At 38.2% G+C, this 27,953-nt stretch overlaps 1 protein-coding gene across 1 annotated transcript in view; it reads left to right on the top strand.

Moving 5' to 3' along the window:
* The window catches only part of Esm1 (endothelial cell specific molecule 1), a 139,794-nt gene that overhangs the window by 88,503 nt on the left and 23,338 nt on the right, over positions 1-27,953 (top strand). The window contains exon 2 of the mRNA XM_004848521.4: positions 26,775-26,867. The gene's annotated coding sequence lies outside the window, so the exon portion shown is untranslated. The remainder of the gene's footprint in view (positions 1-26,774; positions 26,868-27,953) is intronic.

The raw sequence follows: 27,953 nt of genomic DNA, 5'->3' as shown, positions 1-27,953 counted from the left end.
TTGATAAATAGCCTGTTTTCATTTTACAGGGAAGGATGCAGCAAAAATAAAACTTTCTAAATATTAAGCAGAATGGACAAAATCAACACAGACCAGTGACTTCCTGCAAGAGAGAGAAAAAGGTGAGATAAGGAAGAGCCAGATTAAGAAAAGCCACAGACTTAATAAACCAAACTTGTTTGCTCCCCCCAAATGTCCCTCTGACTTTTCAGGTCATTTTTGTCACTGTTGCTGTGCCTCGGATAGATCCCTGTGTGCCACTTTTCAAGTTGTCAGATGTTCGTGATGCTGGTGGTGCTGTATGATATCCCAGTGATGCTGAGAGCGTAAGGAAGATAGTGTGTGACATGGAGAAGTGATTTGAACTATAAGGAAGACATAAACTGTCTAAAAGACAAAGCTTTATGGTGGAAGGCATGGTTAAAAATATGTCTCAACTTCTTATTTCTCCAGAGTAAGGACTGACATCTACATAACTTTTTACAAATTGCTAAGCATTTTCAGCTGTATTTTCAGGGAGGTAGCTGTTTTTAGTCTTGTTTTATGGATAAAGAAATTGAAGCTCAGATAATGCCTTAAGATTACGCAGCTCGCAGACGGCCCTTAAACCCTTATATGCTGGCTCTAGGCTTCATGTTTCTTTCAACTTGACCACAGGCTTACCCTACTCTAAGAAGTCTCCAGGGCTTAGATGCTCTAAGAGGCAAGCTTGCCAGCAGGAGGGGAAAAGGATTTAGCCACGCACATTGTAATTAGGCATGGGTGAGATTTAGTTCAATTGAGAAGATAGCTTCATAACTCTTTCTTGTAGCTGACCTGGAAAATTCTGAGAATTGTGTTAGTTTATAGTAATGAGTTATTTGGTTTTGGCTTTAGACCAGTGTCCTAATTAATAATGTAATTTGTTATTGTATTCAGGATCCTGGATTTGAAGACAGTGGACTGTGTAACAGGATGAGCTAGGCAATCTAATTTATATCTGGGTGTTGGTTTTTATACTGTTGAGTCTGCTGTGGGGAGAGCCCTGTTTGCTTTGGATGGTTTTAGTAGCAGCTGTGCTGGGCTGAGCAAGTGCAAGGCAGGGCTCAGCCTGAGACTGGCTTCATGCATCAGAGGCCTTGTGGTTCTCCTTTGTTGTGTTGTATTTAGCTGTCTCTGTTAGCTACCCTTAGAGGTGTTATTTTTGACACTTCTGTGTTTCTGGAGACTCTTCTAGAGCAGCTGTCCTGAAGCTTCCAAGACCACGTATGTGGTTCTCACCCTGGGGCCGGCTTTCCTCAATACCTCTGACACCTGCTTCATCAGATTCACAAGTCATGCCCCCTTGGGTCATGTCATTGAAAGATTGGTCTGCAGACCTGTGCAAGTCTGAGAACTGTTTCTTACCAAACTGGGGCAAGAGGACAGAAACTGAGAGTCAGAGTTTAGAAAATATTAGGGCCATTTGACATGGCTCTATACTATACTTGGGCATGGTGACACACACCTATGATCCCAGCTGAGGCAGGAGGATCACTGTGAGTTTAAGGCCAGCCTGAGTTGCATAGTGTGTTTAAGGGTAGCCTGAACTATATAGTGAGATCCTGTCTCAAAAATCAAACAAACAAAAAACCAAAAAACAAAAATTGAGCATGGATTTTTGCATGTCTTTGCTTGTTATTTATTTATTTTTTTATTTGTGTTGCATCATATAAAAGCATCAGTCTACAAATGGACTGAAACTAAAACAAGTTAATAAACAAAAACTCCAAACACACATGTTCTTTCCCACAGACAGTTAGAGAAGCACTGCCCAATAGACACAATTGTGAGGTATCTCTGTTTCAAGCCTTTCCAATTGATTCCCTTTCAGTCTCCTTTGGAAAATTTCTCATCACCGAGGTGTCCAAGACTGTCCAATCCTTCCCAGCCCCAGGTGCTTAACATCAGGACTTGGCAGAATTTCCCTGAGTCCCTCCCTCGTACCCCAATATCCTCTAACCTTTGATTCCTATCCAGTAGTAGTTTAGCTAATTTGATAAATGAATCTGCTAAAAATTATGGTGAAACTAGGGAAGGTTTGATAATTTGATAAGTGGGGAAGAACATTGACATGCTGTATGATGATACTATGTCCAAAGATTACAAGAAAATGTAAATACTACTACAGATTGCAGCTGTCTCTCCTATGAGGTCCTCAAAGTGAATAAGCTAAAGAGCAATTACAAAGGAAAGCAAAGTATTCTTCAACTCAGAGATGGCGTTTTGCCTTTAATGCAGAGAAACTGGGTAGTCGTGATTAAGGCATATAGAGCATTGCCTTTTCCTAAGCTACTTAAATTTAAATACTTCAAAAAACTGCTTTATGACCTCTCCTTCATAGAATGATGAAGATGATGTTGAAGGTGAAACCAGAAGAAATTTATTTTATCTTTCTCCATCTCAACTTTTAATCAGAATATAATTTACATGTTAATTGTCTTCTTTTATTTAACATGAAGATATGCTTTTCTTTCAAGCCTTTTTCTTTTTTTTTTTGGTACTGGGGATAGAATTCAGGACCTTGCACTTGAGAAGCAGGGAGCGGCACCGCTGAGCTAAATCCCCGGCCCCAAGATATGCTTTTCAATCCACTGTTAATTGTGTATCATAATAGTAGTTTAACCTCTTCCCTCTTCATCTATCTCCAAGTCAGTGATGCAATTACTGCAATGGATGAGCATTGCCTTGAATACAGGATCTTAGCATAAAATAATGACAAGAAAATCCTCTGAGAATGTGGCAGAAAGGGATGGCTCAGTCTTCCAGGAGCTCGCTGCCTAGTCATCTGTTGTCCTTATCCCAACTTTTCTTCAGGCCTCAAGCTGCCCTTTTGTGACACCTCTTCTCTTTCTATTAACTAACTCAGTATCCCATGACTTTTTTTGTGTGTGGGGGATACTGGGGATTGAACTCAGGACCTTGTGCTTGCCAGGCAGGCACTGTGCCACTGAGGTACATCCTGGCCCTATTCCATGATTTTTTATTGAGGATGAATTACCTGAGAGTGAGTTATTGATAATGAAATACACTTCTGAGAATGATAGAGCTTGCTTTTTGTAAAGGATAATTAATGATTGACCAAATACACACACACACCCACACACACATACACGCACACACACACATGCATGGCATGTACACATGTACACTGAGTTCCCAACCCATCCATCTCTGAGTTCCTATCTACTCTTTGTCACAGATAATTCAATATAGGTAATTAAACAAAGTTTGGGCTAGTTATGGTTCTGAATCAACTATTTTTTATGAAGAAATCAACTTATCATAAATGCCAATTGAAATGAAAATTAAAAATAAGGTTCAAGAGGGGAAGACATGAAGGAAAGCATCAATAAGTTATAGCATGTGAAACTCTGAGTCTTGTAAAGCAAAAAATATCACAGGTAATATCCAAAGACACATGATAAGATATTTGTTACTTTTATTAAAAAATTTTCTCCTTAAATATAATGTCTTTAATACAGAGCTCTTACAAATAAATTAAAAATAATGAGAATAATAATACGTGGACCACATGCAGGGAAATTAATAAAAGTGCATATAAAATAGTATTTCAGTCAAATTTCCAAATTTGGAACTTAGCTTATAGATGATATTAAAATAGTCTAGGTCACGCAGAACAAGCAGAATCAGCCCGCCCCTGGCAACAGTCCACTGGACCCCCACCCCTGCTCGTCAGTACAGCCACCTGGTTCCACACTACAAAGACGCAGAAGTCACCAGACCACCAGACCATGGTGATGAGTCCCGCTGCTCCCGGCCCAGAGGTAGGGGCTTCTGAGCCACTGTCCCACTGCACTTGGTCCAGAGGAAGGGGCTTCCCAGCCACCATCCCTCCCACTGCTCCCAGCCCAGAGGATAGGGCATTTGGGCCACCTTCTGTCCCACTGCTCCCGGCCCAGAGGAAGGGGCTTCTGGGCCACCATCCCTCCCACCACTCCCAGCCAAGAGATTGGGGCTGCTGAGCAGCCATCCCACTGCTCCTGGACCAGAGGAAGGGGCTTCCCGGCCACCATCACTACTGCTGCTCCCAGCACACAGGAAAGGGCTTTTGGGCTACCATCCCTACTGCTGCTCCTGGCCCCTGTCCCACCTCTCCCAGCTCAGAGGAGGTAATCTGTGCAGGTGCCAACAGCCCCCACCCCAGTTGAAATGAGAAAACATGTAAATAAGTCTCAAAACCAGACTTCCAGATCACCTACAGCAACCCCAAAGGGAAATGAGATGGAACACTCTGATACTCAACCACCTGGACCCACTGAACTGGCAACAAAAGGGGATCTGGAAAAAAGAAAATCAGAAATAATCTCTCAGATAACACCAGAAATTGTGCTCCTAGTGCAAGACATGATTAATAAATCTAGAGAGGAGCTCAGGAACATGGTGGAATCCCAACATAAGAAACAAATGGAATCCAAAAACCATATGCAAATAGATTTGCAGGAGATGAAAAACTCCATTAAAAGTCTACACAGCAGAATGAGCCAATGTGAGGACAGAATTTCAGATATACAAGATAAGATTGCAATTAATGATCAGGAAAAGAAAAATTGCTTCCAAATTATAAGGGAACAGGAGAAATCAATCCAGCAGCTGCTAGATAATGCAAAGAAGAATAACATAAGACTGATTGGGCTCAATGAAGAAACAGGAGAGAGTGCAGATGACATAAAAAATCTCTTCACAGAAATAATGGCAGAAAACTTCCCAAGCAGGGGAAAAGAACTTGACATACAGATAAGTGAGGCATATAGGACTCCAAATAGCCTTGATCAAAAAAAATCTACACATAGGCATATAATTGTTAAGATTCCAGAAACTCAACAGAAAAACAAAGTTCTACAAGCAGAGAAAAGAAACAAATCACATACAAAGGAAAGCCCATCAGAATCACAGCAGACTTCTCAGCACAAACCATTAAGGCAAGAAGAGCTTGGAGTGACATATTCCAAGCCCTAAAAGAAAACAGCCTCCAACCCAGATTGATGTACCCTGCAAAACTATCTTTCAAAATGGATGGAGAAATAAGATACTTTCATGACAAAGAGCACCTTAGGAACTTTGTGAATACCAAACCAGCACTCCAAAGAGTTTTACACAATATCCTAGGAACAGACATTGAGGACCACAACCCCGGGAAGCAAAGCAGAATGAACCCATCTGGCATGGTAAGAAATTAAATATAAAGGGGGAGAACCCAACAAAAAGAAAAAGTCATGACAATGACAAGTCAATACGTTTCAGTTGTAACCATCAACGTTAATGGTCTCAATTCACCAAACAAAAGAAATAGACTGGCAGAATGGGTCAAGAAGCAAAATCCAACAATATGCTGCATATAAGAAACACACTTTATTCAAAAGGAAACTCATAGACTGAAAGTTAAAGGATGCAAAACAATACTCCATGCGACAGGAACCCCCAAAAAAGCAGGAGTAGCTATCCTCTTGGCAGATCAAGTAGATTTCATACCAACACTGATTAAGAGAGATGAAGGACACTACACCCTTGTAAGGGGAAGAATCCAAGAGGAAGAGATGACAATCATAAATATCTACGCACCAAACACTAGTGCACCCAACTATATAAAACAAATACTAACAGACATGAAAAGTCATATATGCACTAATACAATTGTAGTGGGGGACCTCTACACCCCACTGTCACAAATAGATAGATCAACCAGACAAAAAATAAGTAATGAAATACTAGAACTCAATCGAACTCTTGAACAAATGAACTTAACAGATGTTTACAGAGTGTTCCACCCCACAAAATCGGAATACACATTCTTTTCAGCTGCACACAGGTCATTCTCCAAAATAGACCACATACTCACATTTACAACATGTTTAAGGAAGTGCAAAGGAATTGAAGTTATCCCCTGTATATTATGAGATCATAGTGCGATGAAATTCGAGATCCATAGCAACAGAAACTCAAAAAATTTCATACACATGTGGAAATTGAACAATGTACTTCTGAATAACCAATGGGTCACAGAGGAAATGAAAGAAGAAATCAGACAGTTCCTTCAATTAAATGACAATGACAAGACAACATATTGGAATCTATGGGACACAATGAAATCAGTCTTATGAGGGAAATTCATAGCAGTGAATACACATATTAGGAAAACAGAAAGAGCCCAATTAAACAACCTGATGTTGCACCTCAAGATTCTAGAAAGAGAAGAACAGGACAACCCCAGAGCTCATACAAGGGAGGAAATTGTAAAGATCAGAGGAGAAATCAATGCAATGGAGACTAAGAGAACGATACAAAAAAATCAATGAAGCCAAGAGTTGGTTCTTTGAAAGAATCAACAAAATTGACAAACCTTTAGCCAATCTTGTCAGAAAAAGGAAAGAAAAGGTCCAAATCCATGCAATTAAGAATGAAAAGGGTGAAATTACAACAGACCCGGCAGAAATCCAGAGGATCATCAATACCTACTTCCAGAACCTATACACCAATAAGATGGACAACACAGAAGAAATGGACAGATTCCTAGATACATATGAATTACCAAAGTTGAATGAAGAAGACCTAAAAATTCTGAACAGCCCAATATCAACCAATGAAATTGAAAATGTAATTAAAAACTTATCAACTAAGAAAATCCCAGGCCCTGGCTTCACTGCTGAATTCTACAAGACATTTAGAGAGGAACTGCTGCCACTACTGTTGAAACTCTTCAATGAAATTGAAAGGGAACCAATACTCCCAAATTCATTCCTGGAAGCAAGCATCACCTTGATCCCCAAAGCAGAGAAAGACCCAACTGAAAAGGAGAAGTATAGGCCAATCTCACTAATGAACATAGATGCAAAAATCCTTAATAAGATAATGGCAAACAGAATGCAGAAGATCATCAAGAAGATCATATACCCTGATCAAGTGGGATTCATCCCAGGGATGCAGGGATGGTTCAATATATGTAAATCAATCAATGTAATACACTTTATCAATAGAGTCAAGGACAAAAACCATATGATTATCTCCATAGACACAGAAAAAGCATTTGATGAAATCCAGCATGCATTTAGTATTAAAAACTCTACAAAAATTGGAATAGATGGTCTCTACCTCAAACTGATAGAAGCCATCTATGAAAAACCAACAGCCAGTATCATACTAAATGGTCAAAAAAGGAAATCCTTCACACTCAAATCAGGAACAAGACAAGGATGTCCACTATCACCACTCTTGTTCAATATAGTTCTGGAAACATTAGCCACGGCAATTAGACAAGAGAAAGAAATAAAAGGAATAAAGATAGGTAATGAAGAAGTCAAATTGTCATTATTTGCAGATGACATGATACTCTATATAGAAGACCCCAAGAACTCCACCAAAAGTCTTCTAGACTGAATAACCAAATTCAGTCAAATAGCTGGTTACAAGATCAACACACAAAAATCAATAGCTTTCCTCTACACGAATGACAGACTCACTGAGAGAGAAATAGGCCAAATAATTCCTTTCACAATAGCATCCAAAAAACTGAAATACCTAGGAATCAACCTAATGAAAGAAAACAAAGACCTCTTCTCTGAAAACTATGGCACTCTGAAAAGAGAGATTGAAGAGGATATCAGAAAATGGACAGACATCCCCTGCTCCTGGGTAGGAAGGATTAATAGAGTGAAAATGGCCATACTTCCAAAACTGCTCTATAGATTTAATGCAATTCCAATTGATATCCCAGCAGCATACTTCATGTACCTTGAGAAAACAATGCAAAAATTCATTTGGAACAAGAAGAGACCCAGAAGAACCAAAGCAATTCTAGGTAACAGAAACATGGCAGGGGTTATGACAATCTCCAACCTGCAACTATAGTACAAAGCTACTGTGATAAAGACAGCATGGTACTGGCAAAGAAACAGACCTGAGGACCAGTGGAACGGATTAGAAGATGCAGAAACAGCGCCAGACACACTGTTATTGATTGATTTCTTGATAGCAGCCATTCTTTGTGGGATGAGGTGGAATCTCAGTGTTGTTTTCATCTGCATCTCTTGAATGACCAGTGACGTCCAGCATTGTTTCATATGTTTATTTACTGTTTTTACTCTTTGTCTGAGAAATGTCAGTTCATTTCAGATGCCCATTTTTGAATTGGACCTTTGAATTTGGGACGTCTGATTTTTTTCATTTCTTTATATATTCTAGATAGTATAGACCTTTGTCTGAGGTACAGCTGCTAAAAATTTCTTCCCATATTGTAGGTTGTCTCTTAGCTCTGTTGGTAGTTTCTCTTGCAGTGCAGAAGCTTTTTAACATGATGAGATACCAGTTGTTGATTCTTTGTGTTGGCTCCTGTGCTACTGAAGATTTGTTAATAAAGTCTTTTCCTATGCCAATGTAATTGAGAGTTCTATCTACCTTATCTTCCAGCAAATTTAGCATTTCTGTCTTGATATTTAGCTCTTTAATCCACTTCAGTCTTAGTTTAGTGAATGGTGATAGGTATGGGTCTAGTTTTAATCTTTGACAGGTTGAAATCCACTTTTCCCAACACCATTTATTGAACAGGCTATCTTTCCTCCAATAAGGAAAGATTGGCTCCTTTGTCAAAGATGAGGTGGCTGAGTATGTCTGGAGTTGTTTCTGCATATTCTAATCTATTCCACTGATCTTTGGGTCTGTTTCTTTGTCAGTAACATGCTGTTTTTATCACAGTAGCTTTGTAGTATAGTTTCAAGTTGGGGATTATTATACCTCCAGCCATGTCTTTGTTGCCTAGAATTGCTTTTGCTATTCTAGGTTTCTTCTGCTTCCAAATGAATTTTTGGATTGTTTCCTCTAGTTGTGTGAAGTATATTGTTGGAATTTCAATCGGTATTGCATTAAATCTATATAGTAGTTTTGAAAGCATGGCCATTTTCACTATATTGATTCTTCCTACCCAGGAACAAGGGATATCTTTCCATTTTTGTATATCCTCCTCAATCTCATTTTTCAGAGTGCTGTAGTTTTCAGTGTAGAGGTCTTTTATTTCCTTTGTTAGGTTGATTCCTAGATATTTCATTTTTTTAGATGCTATTGTAAAAGGAATTACTTCCCGAATTTCTCTCTCAATGGGTCTGCTATTTGCGTATAAGAAGGCTATTGTTTTTTGAGTGTTAACCTTGTATCCAGCTACTCTACTGACCCTGTCAGTTAGGTCTAGAAGACTTTTGACTGAGTTTTTTGGTTCATCTATGTAAAGTATCATATCATCACCAAATAATGACAGTTTCACTTCTTCCTTTCCTATCTTTATTCCTTTCATTTCTTTCTCTTGTCTAATTGCTATGGCTAATGTTTCCAGAACAATATTGAACAGGAGCAGTGATAGTGGGCATCCTTGTCTTGTTCCTGATTTTAGCATGAAAGTTTTCAGTTTTTGACCATTTAGTATGATGTTGACTGTTGGTTTTTCATAGATAGCCTTAATCAGGTTGAGATAAAGACCTTCTATTCCAATTTTCTGTAGTGTTTTTATCATGAATGGGTGCTGGATTTTGTCAAATGCCTTTTCTGCATCTATTCAGATGATCATATGGTTTTTGTCCTTGACTCTGTTAATATAATGTATTACATTTATTGATTTATGGATGTTGAACCATCCTTGCATCCCTGGGAGAAATCCAACTTGGTCAGGGTGTATGATCTTCTTGATGACACTCTGTATTCTGTTTGCCAGTATCTTGTTGAGGATTTTTGAAACTATGTTCATTAGGGAGATTGGTCTATGGTTCTCTTTTTGGGTTGGGTCTTTCCTTGGTTTTGGAATCAAAGTAACACTTGCTTCCAGGAAAGAATTTGGAAGCCTTGCTTCCCTTTCAATTTCCTTGATGAGTTTAAAGAGTAATGGTGATAGTTCTTCTTTAAATGTCTTGTAGAATTGAGCAGTGAAGCCATCAGGACCTGGGCTTTTCTTTGTTGGTAAATTTTTTATTACATTTTCAATTTCATTCATTGTTATTGGGGTGTTTAGACTTTCTATATCTTCTTCATTTAACTTTGGAAATTCATATGTATCTAGGAATCTGTCCATTTCTTCTGTGTTTTCCATTTTATTAGAGTACAGGTTCTCAAAGTAGGTATTGATGATCCTCTGAATTTCTGCTGGATCTGTTGTGGCTTCACCTTTTTCATTCTTAATTGCATGGATTTGAGCCTTTTCTTTCCTTTTTTTTCATAAGGTTGGCTAAAGGTTTATCAATTTTATTTATTCTTTCAAAAAACCAGCTCTTCAATTCATTGGTTTCTTGTATTGTTCTCTTAGTCTCCATTGCATTGATTTCTGCTCAGATCTTTATAATTTCCTTTCTTGTATGAGCTTTGTGTTTGTTATGCTCTTCTTTTTCTAGGAGCTTGAGTTTCTGCATTAGGTTATTTAGCTGAGTTCTCTCTGTTTTCTTAATATGGGCATTCACTGCTATGTATTTCCTGCATAGAACTGCTTTCATTGTGTCCCACAGATTCCTGTGTGTTGTACTGGCATTATCATTTACTTGTAGAAACTGTCTAATTTCTTCTGTGACCCACTGGTTGTTCAGGAGGGTGTTATTCAATTTCCATGTGTTTGTGGGTGTTTTGTGGTTTCTTATGTTATTGATCTTCAATTTTATTGCACTATAGTCTGCTAATATACAGAAGATAACTTCAATTCTTTTACATTTACTTAGATTTGCCCTATGAGCTAGCATGTGATGTATTGTGGAGAATGACCCATGTGCAGCTGAAAAGAATGTGTATTCTGATTTTGAGGTGTGGAACACTCTGTAAACATCTATTAAGTCCATTTGTTCAGTAGCTTGGTTCAGTTCTAGAGTTTCATTATTAATGTTTTTTCTAGATGATATGTCTATTTGTGATAGAGGGGTGTTGGCGTCCCCCACTACAATTATGTTATTGTTTATTTGGTTTTTCATGTCCATTAATATTTGTTTTGTATAATTGGGGGCATTCATATTTGGTGCATAAATATTTAGGATTGTCATCTCTTCCTCTTGGATTGTTCCCATCACAAGGATGTAGTGACCATCTTTGACTCTCTTAATTAGTTTTGGTTTGAAATCTACTTTGTCTGCAAATAAGATTGCTACCCCTGCTTTTTTCTGGGTTCCTCTGGTGTGGAGAACTGTTTTCTATCCTTTTTCCTTCAGTCTATGAATTTCCTTTTGAGTTAGGTGTGCTTCTTGTATATAGCATATTGCTGGGTTTTGCTTCTTAATCCATTCTGTCAGTCTATTTCTTTTGATAGGTGAATTGAGCCCATTAACATTGATAGTTATAATTGATAGATATTGATTTATCCTTGCCATGATGTTTTATTTTTGTTAGCTCTTTTATTTCTTATTTTACCCCCTTTCCCTTTAGTGTCTTACCTTGCATGGTGTCTTCTCTCTGTTGGCCCTCATGGAGCTGTGACCTTCATTGTCTTTTTCTAGCATACTGCATAAAATTGTTTGGAGGGCTGGTTTGGTGTTCATGAAATTTCTGAAGTGTTCTTTGTCATTAAAATATCTAACTTCCCCATCGATTTTGAAAGATAATTTTGCCAGATATAACAGTCTAGGTTGGAAGTTATTTTCTTTTAGGGCTTGAAATACTTCACTCCAGGGTCTTTTTGATTTGAGGGTTTGTGTTGAGAAATCTGCCATGATTCTGATCAGCTTTCCTTTGTAGGTGATTTGTTTCTTTTCTCTAACTTCCTGTAAAATTTTGCTCTTCTGTTGGGTTTCTGGGATCTTGACTATTATATGTCTAGGTGTAGATATTTTTTGATCATGGCTAGTTGGAGTTCTATATGCTTCATTTATCTGTATGTCCAATTCTCTATCTCTATCTGGGAGGTTTTCTACTATTCTGTGAACAGTTTTTTTTTTTTTATGTCTATTGTACTTTCTCCTGTTTTTTCATGGACTCCTATCCATCTTATGTTATTCTTCTTTGCATCATCTAGCAGCTGTTGGATTGATTTCTCATGGTCTCTTACTATCTTTAAGAAATCTCTATTTTCATGGTCCTTAACCACAATCCTGTCTTCTATATCTGATATTCTGTCTTCAGATTCTCTTAGTCTGCTTTACATGCTTTCAGTGGAGCTTTTAATCTCCTGAATAGCTGTTTGAATCTGTTTCATGGATTCCATTTCTTTCTTACGTTGGGTGATCATGGTTTCCATTTCTTTCTTATGCTGGGCATTCCTGGCTTCCAGCATGTTTCTGATCTAATCTATTTTCTTATCTGTTTCTACTCTAGAGCTTCTAATCATGTCTTTCACTGTACTCACCATCTCTGTATTTTTCTGGGAGATTATTTCTGCTTTGAATTTTTCTAGAGCCTCATGCATCTGCTTTGTTACTTCCTGTGCTATCAGTTTAGGGTGTCCTGGCAGTTGATTATCAGACTTTTCCACCTCATTTCCCCCAGAATTTCCTTTTTGTGGCATGGAAGCCTGCGTTTGTGCCTTGCTTAAATGTCTTCTCATTTTTGTTTTTAGTACTGTCCTTGGTTTAATTCCTGGGTTGATATTTCAAAATTGCTTAATGCAGGTATCTTTGTTGCTTGTGTTTAAAACCCTTGTGGAATGCTTGCTTTTCAGAGGTGTCTTCCAGATATGGCTTGTGTTTAGATTTTGAGGCTCTAATGACTCTGAGGCTATTTTATTTTCCGTGGCATGGGCAGGAACCGGGATGCAGCCGAGGAACTTTATGCTGCTTGGCTGGTTCACTGAGCAGAGTGCCGGATCGGGGAGGGGCTCCAAGCTGAGCCTGGGACCTCACCATAGAATGGGCAGGAACATGTATGCAGCCGAGGAGCTTCACACTGCTTGGCTGACCTGTGGAGCCCTGTTGTTTCTTTTAGATCTTTAATTTGTAAACCCTCTTTCCTGTGACAATCTTTTCAAATCACCTCTTCTCTCCAAAGTCCAGAGCTACACACTTTGTATTCTCACCCCAATTTCAAATCATTGTCACCCTTCCAATTTAGCCAAGTCTATGAACTCTCTTATGGGCACACCTGATATCTTTCTAGTCTGTACAAGATAGTCATATTAACAAAGCCCACATATCAGCTTTGGGTTTCCCAGCATCTTAACCTTCTTCCATGGAGCTGCCTAATCCTGCATCACTCACCATTTCTTTCTTAGATTTTAACTTAAAGCACACAACTGCAGAAAATTGCAGAACCTTAAAGGACTAGCCCACTAAATAGAGAGCAGGACATTCATTGTGTCCTCACAATTCTTTCACTCATCTCTTTGTTAATTGTCTAGATCACCAGCATAATGACCCAGACATTTTTCATCTTCCTTGAGTCATTTCTCTATCATTAGATTGTCACTTCACCATTTAAAAACTGAATGTAGAATAGTTGTTTTCCTTTTTTCTAATTTCATCATCAGCATTCTGTCTCTTAATCTGACTGTTGATTTTTTTTTCTGATTAAGAAGGAACACAGTCATAGAGGGAAGCTTTCTCTTCCTCTGGTCATCCATCCATCCATCCACCCATCCATCAATCCCTACATTAATTTGGTATAGTATATACTAAATTTAATTTTGCAAATGTAAAAACTGCTATTTATAAAAGATATTACCTTGAACAAGTTTGCTTCTCATTTAAGATTCCTTTTCTTGCTTTCCTAATCAAACTTTTCCTCTCTCTTGTCATCTTGACAAATTGTTTTGATTTATCACTGTACAAACCAATTACCAATGAGTTTTGTGAGCTTTCCTCAAAGTTTATTTTCTTTGATCACTTTGAATCATTTTACTTAGCTTTTTCTGAAGGAGTCTTTGTCCTTTTCTCTGGTCATGTTTTCTGTTCTTACAGTCTTCATCTTTTTGATCCCTCTTTGGCTTTTTTACATCTGTTTCTTCCTCTTATTGCCAAATCCCCCTTTTAAAACTCTTCTATTTTCTTTCACCCGGCCTTTTCCAAAGTTTGGGCTATGGAGCACTAGCCATAAGAGGAATAATAATAGTTGCCCTAAGAGAAAAGAGTTCTATGGTCCAAGAAGTTTAAGAAATATAGACGTAATTATACAAGGTTTGGGCTAGTTCTTGTCTTCAGGACTTCACAGAGCCTTTAAGTGCTAAGGTGTGTTATTAATAACTAAGGGGATATGTAGTGATGTAATATGCTGAGGTTTCTCAGTCTTGTTTGATTCCAGAACATTTCTTTTCTAGAGCATATCAAAGAACCCAGATTCCACAGAGCCCATGGTGGAAATCGCTGTGTACCATTTCCATAGTTACAGATCTTTAATCATAATACTCAGAATTAATTATTTCCACCTTTGGCTCTTCTTCTAATCTTGCTTTCACAACTTTTTTCTGCTACTCTTCTGTAGCCTCCTTACTATTAAGTAAGAATGGATTATTTTCCACTTGCTATTTCTGTATCATGCAAGCACTTACCCTATTAGATTTCACAGAAAATACCATGCGATGTTTCTTGAACATTCCACATAGAAGTGGTTTCATTTCATTCTAAAATAGAAGGAACACTGAGAAGTGATAGACTCAATATTTTGCTCAGTATTATTATATTTATCATAGTCCCCTATTTATTCAATCAATTCATCTCTGAGATTGTTAGCTTCTTGAGAGCTGTGCTTGTATACTTTGTGCAGGAAAGGAATGCCTTCAGCTGCAAGTAACAGAAAACCTCACATACAGAGATACTTAAATAACATGGGAATTCATTTTATCATGTAACAAAAAGCTGAGGAATAAGGTGCTGCCAGAGTTGATTAATTCAGTGGTTCAATGTTGCATTTAAGACTCAGGTATACATTCTCAGCCTGATTCTATGGGCCCAGGTATTATAATTAGTCATGACAAATTTAAAGAGAAGAAGGGACCAGCTCTCCTTGCAGATGTTCTTAGGATCTCACACCTTTCCCAGGCATACAAGTTTACAGGATGTGCAGTGTTCTCTATGGGCAGCTAATAGGATGTTGAGATGTACCATATTTCTTCGAAAGATCACATACCTTCCAAAATCTAGTGACTGGAATTTAAAATGGTGAAGTAAAAACTGGCAGCAAAACACAACTTCACCTGGACCTGGAATTGAGGCACTTGGAAAATAACAACTTGGTGAAGAAAGAAAGAAGTAGATCTTCAAGAATCAAGAGGGACCTGACAGGAAAATCAGAAACTACAGAGAAGATGGAGAAATTGAACACAATGCAGACAAAAGAATAAAACAGGCTAAATCACTAGCCCTGGTTCCAAGAGAAGGGGACTTGTATTCACTAACACAAGGTAAGGCCTGACAGAGCCAGCTGATCAAGGAAGAAACAGATTGAGCAATAGTCCTACCCCCAAGAAAAGCTCATGATTATTGTAAACTGCAAAAGCAGCATGGGGGTTTACTGTGAAAGTAACTCCCTCCACATAGCAGGGTAGCATTGGAAAAGAAATCCATATATATAGAAGTCAAACCATCATTATTTGCAGATGACATTATTCTCTACATAGAAGACCAAAAAATTCCACCAGAAGACTCATACAATTAATAACTAACTTTGGTAGTGTAATAGGATACAAAATCAACATACAAAAATCAATAGCATTCCTGCATATCCATAATAAACTCATCTAGAAAGAAATTAGGAAAATAATACCATTCACAATAGCCTCAAGATAAATTAAATACTAGGAAATAACCTAACAAAGAATGTGGAGGACTTCTATAATGAAAATTAGAGTATGTTGAAAAAGATCAAAGAAGACATCAGAAAATGGAAAGATATCCCCTGTTCCTGGATAGGCAGAACAAATATTGTCAAAATGGTCATACTTCCAAAATGGACATATAGATTTAATGAAATCCCAATCAAAATACCAACAGCATTCTGAATAAAACTATAAAAAAATCATAAATTAATGTAGAACCAGAAGAGGCCCACAATATCAAAAGAAATTTGGGATAACAAGAGCAAAACAGAAGGCATTGCAATCCTGGATTTTAAGTTATATTACCAATCAACACTGAGAAATGCATATTTTTGTATCTCTGATACAAAAACAGACATCTGGATCAATGGACCAGAATAGAGAATGCAAAAACAACTCTAGGCATATTCATCCATTGGATTTTTGACAAAAGGTCCAAAAACATGGTGGAAGAATGATAACCTCTTTAACAAATGGTGCTGGGAAAACTGGCTATCCACATGCAGAAGATTGACCCTAGACCCATATCTCTTACCATGCAATAAATTAGAGTCAAGATGGATCAAAGATATAAATATTAAAATACAAACAATCTGCTGGAAGATAAAATAGGTAAAATTCTTGAAGACATAGATTCAGGCAAGGACTTTCTGAATAGAACCTCAGTTGGACAGGAAATAACATCAAGAATCAGCAAATGGGATCATATAAAATTAAAAGGCTTCTGCACACCAAAGGAAACAACCAACAGAATTAAGAGACAACTTTCAGAAAATTTGCCAGCTACTTCAGAGGACTAATATCTAGAGTGTATAAGGAGCTCAAAAGAATCAGACCTGGAGGGGGTGCAGGAGAAAGGAAAGAAGGGAAAAAAAATGAAAATAAGAAGGAAAAAATGGAAACAAAGCTTATGTATATAGGGGGTGGAGGGGCTGAAGGAAGTGCATGGGAATGGGAAAAAATAAGGTTGAAGAATCATGCCTAGGAACAAATTCTTCTTCTTCTTTATTTTTTTTTTTTTGGTACTGGAGATTGAACTTGGGACCTTGGGCTTGCCAGGCAGGCGGTGGAACCACTAGGTACAAATTCTTTTTTTTAAATTTAATTTTATTAGTACATTTTAGGTATACAATATAGTGACATTTATCATTGGAAATTTGCACCTTTACATAATCTCTCTTGGTTCTTATTTTTCCCCCCTTCCCCTGCTCTCCCTTCAACCCCTTCACCCCTCCCTATTTACAAAGACTTTGTTTCCATATTTTCATTTGCTCATATTAATTCCATTCCTTTCTTTCCTTTCTTTCCCCTACTCCTCCCACTTCCCCTCCCCCTTTGACTCTTTTTTCCTATTTCACATTATCTATTATATCTTTTAGTACTTATTTACACTTTCAGTTTCTCACACTAGAGAAACTACTCAATATTTACATATGTGTGTCCTATTTATTTCACTTAAGAGTATTGCCTCAATGTGCATCCATTTAGTGATAAATATCGCTAATTTCTCATTTTTTATGGCTGAGTAGTACTCCATTTTATTAAAAAAAATGTATTTTCTTTTGACAATCTCCAGTTGATGGGCAACTGGGCTGTTTCCAAGCTTTAGCTATTACAAAATGTACTGCTATGAACATGTGTGAACATATATCACTGTGGTATGATTCTTTTAATTCTTTGGGGAAGATACCCAGCAGGGGAATAGCTGGGCCAAATGGGACTTCCAGTCCTAGTTCTTTGAGGTATCTCCATACTGATTTCCACAGTGGTTGCACCAGTCGACACTCCCAGCAGCAGTGGAGCAGGGTTCCTCTTTATCCGCAGCCCCACCAGCATTTGTTATTGGTTGATTTCATGATAGCAGCCATTCTTCCTAGGATGAGGTGGAATCTCAGCATTGTTTTCATTTGCATCTCTTGAATGACCAGTGATATTGAACATTTTTTCATATATTTATTTGCCATGTCTACTTCTTTGTGTGAGAAATATCGGTTAATTTCAGATGCCCATTTTTGGATTGGGTCTTTAAATTTGGGAGGTCTGATTTTTTAAAGTTCTTTTTAGATTCTAGATAGTAGACCTTTGTCTGAGGAATAGCAGGTGAAAATTTTTTCCCACATTGTGGGTTGTCTCTTCACTCTGTTGGTGGTTTCTCTTACTCTGAAGAAGCTTTGTGAGATCCCAATTGTTGATTGTTTGTGCTAGTTCACAGGCAACTGAGGTTTTATTCTGAAAGTCTTTTCCTACATCAATGCCTTCAAGAGTTCTACCTAACCTCTATTCCAGCCAGTTCAGTGGTTCTGTTTTAATATTTAGATCTTTAATCCATTTGGATTTTAGTTTAGTGCATGGTGAGAGATATAGGTCCAGTTTTAGACTTTGGCAAGTTGAAACCCAATTTTTCCAGCACCATTTATTAAAGAGGCTATCTTTCCTGCAGTGAGGGTGTTTGGCTCCTTTTTCAAAGATGAGGTGGCTGAGTGTGTTTGAAGTTGTTTCTGCATCTTCTAATCTGTTCTCCTGGTCCTTAGGTCTGTTTCTTTGCCAGTACCATGCTGTTTTTATCACAGTAGCTTTGTAGTATAGCTTCAAGAAGGGGATTGTGATTCCCCCTACCTTGTCTTTATTGCCTAGAATTGCTTTTGCTCTTCTGGGTCTCTTCTTGTTCCAAATGAATTTTTGGATTGTTTTCTCAAGACCCATGAAGCATGCTGCTGGGATTTCAATTGGGATTGCATTGAATCTATATAGCAATTTTGGAAGTATGGGCATTTTCAGTATGTTGATCCTTACTACCCAGAAGCAAGGATGTCTTTCCATTTTCTGATATCCTCTTCAATCTCTTTTTTCAAAGTGCTATAATTTTCAGAGAAGAGTTCTTTGATTTTCTTTTGTTAGGTTGATTCCTAGGTATTTCAGTTTTTTGGATGCTATTGTGAAAGGAATTATTTGGCCTATTTCTCTCTCAGTGAGTCTGTCATTCGTGTAGAGGAAAGCTATTGATTTTTGTGTGTTGATCTTGTAACCAGCTATTTGACTGAATTTGGCTATTAAGTCTGGAAGACTTTTGGTGGAGTTCTTGGGGTCTTCTATATAGAGTATCATGTCATCTGCAAATAATGACAATTTGACTTCTTCATTTCCTATCTTTATTCCTTTTATTTCTTTCTCTTGTCTAATTGCCATGGCTAATGTCTCCAAAACTATATTGAACAGGAGTGGTGATAGTGGACATCCTTGTCTTGTTCCTGATTTTAGTGTGAAGGATTTCAATTTTTGATCATTTAGTAAGATATTGGCTCTTGGTTTTTCATAGATGGCTTTTATCAGATTGAGGTAGAGATCATCTATTCAGATTTTTTGTAGGGTTTTTATCCTAAATGCATGTTGGATTTTGTCAAATGCTTTTTCTGCATCTATGGAGATAATCATATGGTTTTTGTCCTTGGGTCTATTGATATAGTCTATTACATTGATTGATTTGCACATGTTGAACCATCCCTGCATCCCTGGGATGAATCCCACTTGATCAGGATGTATGATCTTCTTGATGATCTTCTGCATTCTATTTGCCATTATCTTATTAAGGATTTTTGTATCTATGTTCATTAGTGAGATTGGCCTAAAGTTGTCTGTTTTGATTGCATCTTTCTCTGCTTTGAGGATCAAGGTGATGCTTTCTTCCAGGACCAAATTCAGGAGTATTGCTTCCCATTCAATTCCATTGAAGAGTTTAAATATTAATGGCAGTAGTTCTTCTCTAAAAGTCTTGTAGAATTCAGTGGTGAATCCTTCAGTACCCGGACTTTTCTTGGTTGGTAAGTTTTTAATTATGTTTTCAATTTCATTGATTGATATTGGGTTGTTTAGAATTTTTAGGTCTTCTTCATTCAACTTTGGTAATTCATATGTATCTAGGAATCTGTCCATTTCTTCTGTGTTTTCCATCTTATTGGCATATAGGTTCTGGAAGTAGGTATTGATGATCCTCTGGATTTCTGCTGGGTCTGTTGTAATTTCACCGTTTTTATTCCTAATTGCATGGATTTGGGCCTTTTCTTTCCTTTTTCTGATAAGGTTGGCTAAGGGTTCGTCAATTTTGTTTATTCTTTTGAAGAATCAACTCTTGGCTTCATTGGTTTTTTGCATTGTTTTCTTAGTCTCCATTGAAATGACTTTTGCCCTGATCTTTATAATTTCCTCCCTTGTATGAGCTTTGGGTTTGTCCTGCTCTTCTTTTTCTAGAAGCTTGAGGTTCAGCATCAGGTTGTTTAATTGGGCTCTTTCTGTTTTCCTAATATGTGTATTCACTGCTATGAATTTCCCTCGTAAGACTGCTTTCATTGTATCCCATAGATTCCGATATGTTGTCTTGTCATTGTCATTTAATTGAAGGAACTGTCTGATTTCTTCTTTAATTTCCTCTGTGACCCATTTGTTATTCAGAAATGTGTTGTTCAATTTTCATGTGTTTATGAAGTTTTTGTGGTTTCTTTTGCTATTGATCTCCAATTTCATTGCACTATGGTCTGATAATATACATTGGATAACTTCAATTTCTTTGCACTTACCTAAATATGTTCTATGGGTGAGTATGTGGTCTATTTTGGAGAATGACCTGTGTGCAGCTGAAAAGAATGTGCATTCTGATTTTGTGGGTTGAAACACTCTGTAAACTTCTGTTAAGTTCATTTGTTCAAGAGTTTGATTGAGTTCAAGTATTTTGTTCCATGTTTTTTGTCTAGTTGTTCTATCTATTTGTGACAATGGGGTATTGAGGTCCCCCAGTACTACTGTATTAGTGTTTATATGGTTTTTCATGTCTGTTAATATTTGTTTTATATAATTGGGTGCAGTAGTGTTTGGTGCATGGATATTTATGATTGTCATCTCTTCCTCTTGGATTGTTCTCTTTACAAGGATATAGTGTCCTTCTTTGTCTCTCTTAATCCACGTGGGTTTGAAATCCACTTGGTCTGGAAAGAGGATAGTTAGTCCTGCTTTTTTTCTGGTTCCTGTAGCATGAAGTATTGTTTTCCACCCTTCAACTTTCAGTCTATGAGTATCTTTTTGAATGAAGTGTGTTTCTTGTATGCAGCTTATTGTTTGATCTTGCTCCTTGACCCATCCTACCAGTCTATTTCTTTTGATTGGTGAGTTGAGACCATTAACACTGATGGTTGTAACTGATACATATTGACTTATCATTGTCATGACTTTTTCTTTTTGTTTGATTCTCCCCTTTTGCATTTAATTTCTCATTGTGCCTGGTGGATTCATTCTCCTGGGCTTCCTGGGGTTGTGATCTTCATTGTGTTTTCCTAGGATTTTGTCTAAAATTTTTTGGAGTGCTGGTTTGGTATTCATGAAGTTCCTAAGGTGCTCTTTGTCATGTAAGTATCTTATTTCACCATCAATTGTGAAAGATAGTTTTGGAGGGTACATCAATCTGGCTTGGAGATTGTTTTTCTTTAGGCCTTGAAATACATCACTCCAAGCTCTTCTTGCCTTGAGGGTTTGCGTTGAGAAATCTGCTGTGATTCTGATGGGCTTTCCGTTGTATGTGATTTGTTTCTTTTCTCTCACTGCTTGTAGAATTTTATTCTTCTGTTGGGATTCTGAAATGTTAACAATTGTGTGCCTATGTGTAGATTTTTTTTTTAATCAAGGCTAGCTGGAGTCCTATATGCCTCACTTATCTGTATGTCAAGTTCTTTTCCCCTGCTTGGGAAGTTTTCTGCCAGCACTTCTGTGAACAGTTCTTTTATGTCATATGCACTCTCTCCTCTTTCTTCATTGACTTCAATCAGTCTTACATTATTCTTCTTTGCATTGTCTAGTGGCTGTTGGATTGATTTCTCATAGTCCCTTACAATTTTGAAGCAATTTTTCTTTTCCTGGTCACTAATAGTAATCTTATCTTCTATATCTGAAATTCTGTCCTCACATTGGCTCATTTTGCTGCATAGACTTTCAATGAAGTTTTTAATCTCCTGGAAATCTGTTTGCATCTGTTTTATGGATTCCATTTGTTTCCTATGTTGGGATTCCATCATGTTCCTCAACTCTTCTCTAGATTTATTAATCATGTTTTGCACTATGGGCACAATCTCTGCTGTTATGTGAGAAATTATTTCTGATTTCATTATTTCCAGGTCCTCTTTTTTTGCTCGTTCAGGGAGTCCAGGTGGTTGAGTATCAGATTGTTCCATTTCATTTCCCTTTGGGGTTGCTGTAGGTGTTCTGGAAGTCTGGTTCTGAGGCTTGTTTACGTGTCTTCTCATTTTGATGGCGGGGGAGGAGTTGCTGCTGGTGCCCATGAGGCTTACCTCCTCTGTGCTGGGAGCTGTGGCACACTGACCTGGAAGCCTCCTCCATGGTGGAAGCTGTGGCACGTCTACCTGGGAGCCTCCTATGGGCTGCATTCTCATTTTATTTGGTGTTCTTTTTTTTTTCTTGGTACTGGGCATCGAACTTGGGTCCTTGTGCTTGTGCAGCAGGCGGTTTAGTGTTCTTAATTATTAAAAAATATCTGAAGCTTCAGAGGAAGAATCTCTAATAATGAACTCTCTCGTGTGGTGACAATGATGGAGATAGTTTGGCAAGAGAGTACTGTTTCTTCCCATTAAGTCACTCCATAGAAGCATTGCCTACCCTGAGCAGGTAGCTGAGGTTAGCTCTAAGGTAATGTTTTGATTTTGCATTTTATTGGTTTATAGGCCAGAAGCCCTGGGCTGCTGTTGTCAGGGTGGGGTGGGGTATTCAAAATTGGCTGACTGGAAGTGCTAAGGCAAATAGATCTCTGCTCAGTGAATGTATATATTGTACCAAGGTGACTAATATTTAAAATTTGACAATCAGGAAGTACTGGTCTCACTACAGTAGGTTTCACATAGCATTCAGAAGAAGCAAAGAATGAGTGCCCCAGGGGCAATACTGGGCCTCTGTCCTACACATTGCAGTAACACATAGATGTGGACATACATGCCATTTCCAGGGTAATAAATAGCAAGAATACAAGAAGTTGGCAACAGAATGATGTTAGGGAAGACGGTCCACTCCTGAGTGACACTTCCTCTGTGTTTCTCATTTGCTTTAAGAACAAAGTCATGTGAAATCAGAAGTTTTAGAAAAATGTCCTTATGGCTCACTTGATAGGGTTCAAGTGATTAGGTTTTAGCATCAGCTGACATTATGCAAATAAATCTTTTTAAGCCAAAGCCAAATATGTTTCTTCTGAGATTCAACTAAAAGTGATCAAAGTGTTCTATAAGATCAAGAGTTTTAATAATTCATAATTCAAGGAATAAGAAAAATCTAGTAGAACTGCCAGCTTTTCACCCTAGACATCTAGAACACTTTTCATTGTTTATTCTTAAGGCTTTTTATTCCTAGAATGTTGTTGCATGGGTATTTCAGAAGAGATCCAGAGCAGAGAAGACTGGTAATGAGAAGGATTATGTACATCTCTCTTAAAAAGGATCAGAAAATTATTGGGAAAAAATCTCTGGATCAAAAATCAACATATGGTAAACCTGTATTTTACTTCAAAAATAATTTTCTGGGAGAAATATCTTCATTTTCAAATTTTAAACTATTGGCAACAACTGGCATCTTGAACTATATTTTCAACTTACTAAATAAAGATTATTCTTGGAAAACAGTTGGAAAACAAAAAATAAAAGACATAGGTAGCCAGCATTTTGCCAAGTGAATTAGAGTGAAGATAAGAATTCATAGTAATTTAGCAACAAAGGTTTAATCCCTGCCAAAATCCATTTTATAGACACATAATCAAATGCTAGACACAAATAAAATAAACACATAATATAAATAGAAGGATCTTAAGAATGTGGACAATGCAAGTAAGTGACAACAGTTTTCATTAGTGAACACAAAGTTTTACTTCATTAGGATTTTTTGTGTTATTAGTGAACACAAAGTGTATACCTGAACTCTCAGCATATTATTTTAGTGTACGTATATATACAGATTTATGCAATATTTATGTTTTTAAGGCAACTATTTAGTAAAGTTGATATAATTAGATTCAATTATAATTCACAGATCCTTTTATAAAGTCCTGAATTAGAGAAATAGCTCATATAGCATTATTTTCTGGGCAGATCAAAAACCACCTGAGTACACAGGTCAGGATTCTAGGACCCATACTACACTTTTTTCAGTGTGTTGTTTTAACATCCTGCTTGGACCACAGGTTTACACTCATTCCAATCAGTTTCTATCAAGAAATTGAATCTCCCTGAGGTGATTCAAATGAAGAGACTTTCATAAAGGGACCCCTCACAGAGGTGTGGGCAGGGTGAAGGGACTGCAGGCACCTGAGGGCATATCACAGCAGGGAGCTTTTGCTGGTGCAGCAAGAGCTGTGCAACTCAGTCACAGCCCCCATCCCAGGAAAGATCAACATCTCCGAGAATGGATGACTGAGCTAGTAGGATAGGGCTGAAGTTGCTGTAGTGACAGGACATGTTACCTTTGTGTCCAGTTTGTGATCACACCAGAGAAGTAGCTGGAAAGCTGTGAAGTGCAAAGTCTGGTTCTGTTTTGCTTCTGTGCCCTGCGCTAGATGAGCCAGTAGGAAACCAATTCTATCTTCCCAATGAATTCTGCTCTGTTAGATCTTACATATGTAGACTAATTTGCCATTTGCCCTTGTTTACCAGATAGCTGGGCAGAAGTTCAGAGTAGTTGGAGTGACAGCAAAGCTCCCATAGCACACATGGACAGTTTTCTCAATCCCCATACTATTAGCTAGGATCTCTTTTGATCACCTGCATGGTAGCTCATGAGGCCGTGATGGCTGTACATTAGTAAACTCTATTGTTTTGCAAAGTAAGATAATGAATGGGATGAATATTGAATGTTGTGGTCCAGTGTGTTTGACATCAGTGCCACACCTCACCTGTGGATCTGTGGGAAGACATCATGAGTCTATAGCAGAGAATTAAACAGGAAAGCAAAATAGATGTGTCTGTTAAAAAATACTGATGTAAATACACTTGAATAAATTAGTAATACTTAATTGTGATGCATTGCAAACTGCTCAGTGATGTCCATATTTATTTCTGAATGCTTTGCAAGTTGCTTTAACTGTATCTCTCATCCTTCCATCATATACAAAGCTTTGACTTTCATTTATTTTATTTGAGAGAAAGTATTGTGAGAAAGTGTGCCTTTTCATTACTCCACTGAAGCCCACACTGTCAGGAATCCAGTGGCTATAGCAACTAAGTCTCCTGTTGAACATTCCTCTAGACTGATTCCCTGAAAATTAGTTGGAACAGATTATAGAGAGCTCTGTGAAATGCATTTTTTAGTTTCAGAGGGGCAGTGAGCTGGAAGGCTCATCTGTTCTTTTGATCCTCTGTGACTTCTCTGATCCTGTGAGTCTGTATGACTCACTGTACAAGGTCCTGTTGTCTCACTCCCTTGGAAACTGTTGGACTATTATAAATAAAGCCTACTCTTGGGCTTCAACTTTTTGGCTGGATTCTGCAGTCCCTAGAGCCCCCAGAACTCTGGATCAAAGCCAGGGCTCTTTCCGCATATATAAGGCTGTGTCTATAAAAATAAATCTGTTGTATCAATTTGATTTTTTAATTGTATGAATCAAGCTTCATTCATCTTCTCCCACCGTACATAAATTGTGTCAAAGGCTTGGTGGGTAGAGATGAGCCTGAGCCTCTGTCACTTCCTGGGGACCTTCTCTACTCTCTATTTTTCTATTGTGTATATCTATTTGGGTGATCCAAGGAAACCAGAAATCATGGGGTCATACAGGCAGCAGGGCATCACTTGGAGTCCTACCCAAAGGCCATGCTGTCACCAATGTATTCTGAGTGATTATTATTTCCAGGCACTGGGCTCAAAGCAGCAGTCCATACTTTGGTAGCGGGTTTTCTCATGTCTCCCCCCACCCCGCCCCGGCCTTTTCATCTGGGGAGATCAAGGCTCAGACATTTAAGTGCTGTACTGAGTTAGTGCTGTTAACAGTTATACACTCAAGATTCAAACTCAAGTAGTCTGACCCTGATGTGTATGCTTTCTATGATGAAATAAATCAGTGGTTTCTACTTCCCTTTGATTTCCAACAAAGGAGCTAAGGGCACAGAGAGTGATGGTCTTGGTACAGGAGAGAGTGGCAGAGAGGGAGGACGACAGTAGAAAGGAAAAAGAGCTCATAAACTCTTACATGCTAGTGATGTAATGTTACAGTGGCCTCTAACATATTTATTTATTTATTTTTTGTTTTGTTTTGTTTTGATACCGGGGATTGAACTCGGGTCCTTGTGCTTGCGCAGCAGGCAGCAAAACCACTGAGCTAAATCCCCCGCCCCGTATATTTTTTTAAAAAGGATGGGGAGGACGATAGCATTCCCTAACCATCACTCCTTGAGCTCTTGGGTAAGTGGGAGGAAACTGAGGGTGTCAGAGGGCTAGCCCACTCACTGTCACTTGGAAGGCTGGACTTGTGAGGCCACTCTCTAAAGTTGGCTATTGATTCATAGAGGTTATGAATATAAGCTGCTTTTAAAATTTAAATTAAAAATTAAAAAAATTTTTTTTATTTTATTTTATCCTGAGATTCTTGGATGTCTAGGATCTGAGCCAGGCACTGTGAGGATCATGACAATGATCATACAATGGTTTTTGTTCACTGGTGAACAGAGGGACCCCTGCAAGAGGGATGAATCCTAGCCTGGTGGACATCAGTGAGAGCATCACAGATCCTCTGGCATTTCAGCCTCAAAGACTGAAGTATTTTGATTGGTAGAGAAAAACAGGTGAATGGAGGGGAGCAGGTCAGGGACTGGACCACATTTGCTGTTGACTATGGACTGCAATGGGCTGAACGTTTGCATCTTGTCCAAATCAGTGTGTAGAAATTCAAATTTCCAATGTGATGGTATTAAGAACCAGGACCTTTGGGAGGCAATTAGGGAGGGAGGGTGAAGCCCTCATGAATGGGATTAGTGATAGTGTTCTCATAAAAGAAACTCTCTTGCCTTCTTTCCACCAGGAAGAATATAAAACAAAGTTGGAAGTTGCAACCAGAAGAGGGCCCTCACCAGAGTCCAACTATTCTGACCTTGGACTTCCAGGCCTCAGAACTGTAAGATACAAATCTTTGTTATTTATAAGCCACCTTCTATGGTACTTTGCTGTAGCAGTCTGAGTGTACAAAGAAATGGATACATTTGCTTCCAATGTGGTTCTCATTGTTTTCTATAAAAATAAATCTTTAGTAAAATATTAGTATATAAATACAAGTTCTGTGTTAACTATTGTATAGCAAGTTTAAGAAAAACAAAACAAAATTCCACAAAATATTCAAACATAAAGTACAAAATTCCAAGGGTTGTAGTCAGGGTTTGCAAGGGAATAGATTCAATACAAGACATATAATTTCTAAGATTTTTTTTTTATAATATTCACCCAAAAAATCAAATGCAGAGGAGTGCAAGAGAACTGTCTGTGCACTGGAGACCCAAAGATTCCAGATGAGGGCCTGAATCCCATGGTAATGTCTTGCAAAAGTCTGGCTGAAGGCCTTGAGCCCAAGGCAGTGTCCTCTACAAGTCCAGCCAGAGGCCGAGAGCCCACAGCAATGTTTCATGGAAGTCTGTATGGAGGATAAGCACCAGGAAGGCCCAAAGGCCAGTGGTGGAAGCTCAAAAGCCTGTGCCAACAGGATGAAGGATTTGTGCCACCAGGCTGAGGGATCTGCCTTGCATCCAGGAAGTGATGCTCAGAGCTTCCCTGACAAGAACAGTGGCCATTCCCAGAGATAGCAAGGACCCAAGCTCCTCCTTTGACAAGAACAGCCAAGTTGGCATCAGAAAAATCAGCCTCAGCAAACTTCTCCAAGAAAGTCAACAGCAAATCATCTTCTTATCCAGTTCTCTTCGTATGCTATGGGCAACAATCCTCAGGTGGATCTTCCATGCTCAGAATCACATTGATTCAGTTCAGCTGAGCATTTCAAGTTGACCATTAGTTAATCCATCACACCAAAGTATCAAATGTTTTTAAAAATCTGATTTCTCTGGCAGAGAGTAAATAACTCTCCCTGGACCACTTCTTAAATCAGATGCTTTCTAGCTCTTGCTTCAGAAGTTTGGTGTATTTAGGGTTTGAGAAGTTTTCTGGGGCCACATTTATTGCATTGGCCTGTTTCCTCCCTGCCTCTTCTTTTCAG

This window comes from Heterocephalus glaber, unplaced genomic scaffold (genome assembly GCF_053883595.1).
Source record: "Heterocephalus glaber isolate CG9 unplaced genomic scaffold, H.glaber_assembly_v1.0 deba00001538, whole genome shotgun sequence".
NCBI classification, from domain to species: domain Eukaryota; kingdom Metazoa; phylum Chordata; class Mammalia; order Rodentia; family Bathyergidae; genus Heterocephalus; species Heterocephalus glaber.
The sequence above is the reverse complement of the archived record's forward strand: the minus strand, read 5'-3'. Positions and strand labels throughout refer to the sequence as shown.